The 3662-nt window shown below is 34.3% G+C and overlaps 1 long non-coding RNA gene across 1 annotated transcript; it reads right to left on the bottom strand.

The window, feature by feature from the left end:
• Positions 1-716: 716 nt before the first annotated feature.
• On the bottom strand, positions 717-2904 carry LOC139119839 (uncharacterized). The gene is made up of 2 exons (XR_011549005.1): positions 2047-2904; positions 717-1340 (listed from the first exon to the last, which is right to left on the bottom strand). It is a non-coding gene; the product is annotated as an uncharacterized lncRNA (long non-coding RNA).
• Positions 2905-3662: the final 758 nt, after the last annotated feature.

Here is a 3662-nt window from a genome sequence, read left to right on the forward strand (position 1 = left end):
TATCGTTGCATTATTTGTTTTACTCGATCCCGTGAGCACATTTCCAATTTTTACTGTTCATTTTTCAGCCTGCAATATTATCATACTACAATTTTCTTAAAAGTAATTTTTAAAAAGAAGTACTTAACAGCAACAAATGAGTTTTTTTTGAAAAGATACCAAAGCCAGGACTGACTTCATTTTATTTTCCTAAAGCTGAAGAAATTATACGTTAGTGATATTTATATCAGGTCTTTCAAGTTCAAGAACAATATAATATGGTCAGAGGACTTGCAAATCTAGTGATCCAATGTATAAAATCACGGAATTGTTTGCCTGGAGTAGCGAATTTGAAATTCTTGCAGTCTCAAAAGACCAGTTGATAGAGGTGTACATTGGCAATTATGAAGTCATATTAAAGGTATAGTCACCTGTAATCTAAATATGCCCATGTATGGTCAAAGGGGCATTCCTTGGTATTCAAAATTCCAATGTGAGGGCGCTGTTTTTAAAAAGCGGCCACCTGCTTAAAATCTGTGATTGGTTAGATTTTCTCTTTCCATGGTTACTGTGGCAAAATTAGAACAGGTGACAGTTTACCTTTAATGATCTGTGTTGCTGGACCTCGAATAACCAAATATAACATATTTGCTCGCCCCTTGGGAATCAACAAATCATACAAGAACGAATCGCTATTTCTTGGAAATAAAAGAAATTTCAGGCGTGAATCAAAAATATTCATAAATATAGCTTTATGCTTCCTCCAAACCTTAAAATCACAACAAATGTAAAAGTAGGTTGTCTGCTTGAAAAAAACATAAACTCAGTTTCTACATTCTATTTCTCCATAAAATATAAAGAATTGACCTGCAAATACTGGCAATCTACTCTCTTTGAGGAGGTACGTAAATAATAATTACTCGCATAAATTTTGAAAATATTTTCAAAATACATCTGGAACAAATGTGCTATGTTACAAATATTAAATTGTACGATTAAAATGGCTGACACTAATACTGCAATATTTCATTGACATTGACTGCAATATTTCATTGACTGCACACTACCGGTACATTAACCAATCAAATGTTTGTATCTACAAAAGTCTAATTTTAATTTGAATGTCAGTCGATTAAATGTTCTGAGAAATTACAATTTCACTTTTAAGTCACAATATACAAACTGATGACTTCATTTGACAAGCACATAAAAAGCTACATGATGTTGACTCTCGTCAGTATTGTAAATAAACTATCAAAAGCCCTTTATTGAAAATTTGCAGTTTACTGTTTTTAGCTTGACGCAATAAGGAACCTTTTTTCAACATCATAGTTTCAACATCTTTATCTTCTTCTTTTTCTCTGCAAATGATGAGAAATTTTAATTTCAGCGTTCTTGCATGTATATTATAATAATTATAACAGAATAATCAGGTCCAATCTATATTTCATGGTGAAAACATACATACTAGGAAGCTATTATGCAATATGATATGATTACATATATTAGGCCAGAGTAATTAAATTATTTGTTTTGCGTCCACACAAAAGTTTGAAAGGTTAGTGTTAAGTGGTTTAAAAACACAAAAATGTTTGCAATACATGTTTTTACCGCAGAACTCTTGTGTGTGATGTGTTTTTTCTGACACTTGCATCATGTATTATGTAAATTGCATATTCTTTTGTGTGTTCTGTACAGCGCACTGTGACGTATGTGTAGTGCTTTTTTAAAGAAATTCTAATAATAATAATAATAATAATAATTTTTATACAGGCAATTTTTATTTGATTGTTTCCAAGTGATAATTGACCATTCAAAAGTCAAAGCAGAAACCTCTTCTTGACCTCCATTCATTAAAACAACTATGGAATAGTCTGCAAGCATGCAGGTGTTTTGAGGAAATTTTACACAATTGGTAAACAAAAATATTTGTCGGCAGAAAAAGAAAGCGGTAAAGTCCTTTTCAAATACTATGCTTTTCCCAATGAAAATCTCTAGAAAACCTATGTGCACTTGGACACAAAATAAAGAATTTAATTATTTTGTCCTTACAACAGTAAGACTTACTTGAGTCTTTCTTCCTCTAATAGAACAACCAATTTATCTCGCTGCTCGACCACTTCAAGCATTTCTTCAAGAAGTTTCTTCTCATGATCTTGGTCCTCTTTTGTTTTCTTGGTGTCTGGAAAAGAATGGAGGTGAAGGCCATGATAGCATCTTCCTGCACATTCTTCACATCAATTCTGCTGTCGCCAAGTGTTATAAAAAATACACAGTACAGTACAAATCCTATAAGTAGATATCAGGGTTTCTTGAAAATGTGAATATTCTTCAAGAATAATTAAATAATCGTTTATCACATTAATCATTGGGCTCAGTGATTATGCAAAGGGTTTTACTCTGAATAAGACAGGCTTTTTTGATTTATTTTATTGAAAAGATCCAAGGGGAAAATGCTGTAAAGGTAACTATAAATGTTTAAAGCTTCTGTAAAAGTATGATATTTGTCATCTACAAAGAAAACATTTCATTGTAATAAAGTGGGTTTCAATTCAGTGCTACAATTCTGTATGTGAGACAGACACATTGTATGTACAATGTAAACAATTCAATTAGCTTGGGTATCACCATGCATGATTTCAAAGTCACCACCTCCATGATTAGTTATAGTAAACCAGCATGAGGCCGCTGTGTCTAGACTGATAGCTGAACAGTTGATTGCACTTGATCTACCGGTACAATGTAGCTGTTTTTGTACAATTACAGCTGAAAGTTAGAAGATGTTTGCTGAAGCTAAAAATGTCTCACACACAGAGTTGTGGCACCAAAGTGACAGCCACTGTGGAAAGTTTGTGATTATACAGTTGTGACTTCCCTATTGAAGTAATGCAAGCTCAATTTCCACTTCTATCCAGGTGCACTCAATGAATATTCACATCCAGAAAGGCAAAACAGAAAGCACAGCAACTTGTGTCTGATGGCACAGGAGATATGGGCAGTGTTTTCGTTAAACTGGAAGTTACATAATAGTGGATGCACAATAGGGGGATTACTGATGACGCAGCCATTTGCATACACTGGGCGGGATGTTTTGAATTCTCATAGCATCGCTTTGACCGTATGATAAATTTGAATAATCCTGATGGGCACTTTTGTGACATATGCAAAGAGGGGTCAAATGGTCCTACAGGGAACACATTTTGCAACATACGCGTTCTCCGACAAAATATGGCACATTTTTTCAGTTTATTTTCAACTCAAGTTTAGTCGCTATATATTCACAGGCATCACATGCAAAATTCAATGACAATGAACGCCTGAAACATGGCGAAATTATGGGATTCTTGGACCAAACATGGCACGTCTGATCAGTGCGTGGCTTTTTTACATTTGCATAGATTTACGATAATCCGGTTTTTATAGGGGAAGTTGCTGTTTAAGGCTGGTACCCTTGTAATGTTACCAGGTTCCCAAGTAATTTTACTAGGGTTCCCCTTGGCACATCAATGCAATCAGATTTAGGGACAGCAGATATGTTAGCGCGGTTCCTAAATCATTAACCAATATTCCAGAATCTTAGCAAAAGTACTGATGGAATCCTAAACTGGAGTATAGTGAAACCTGTCTAAACTGGAAACCTGTCATTACTGAGCACCTGTTCTAGTTCCTTCTGTATAGAATGC

Source organism: Ptychodera flava, chromosome 2 (assembly GCF_041260155.1).
Source record: "Ptychodera flava strain L36383 chromosome 2, AS_Pfla_20210202, whole genome shotgun sequence".
Lineage (NCBI taxonomy): Eukaryota > Metazoa > Hemichordata > Enteropneusta > Ptychoderidae > Ptychodera > Ptychodera flava.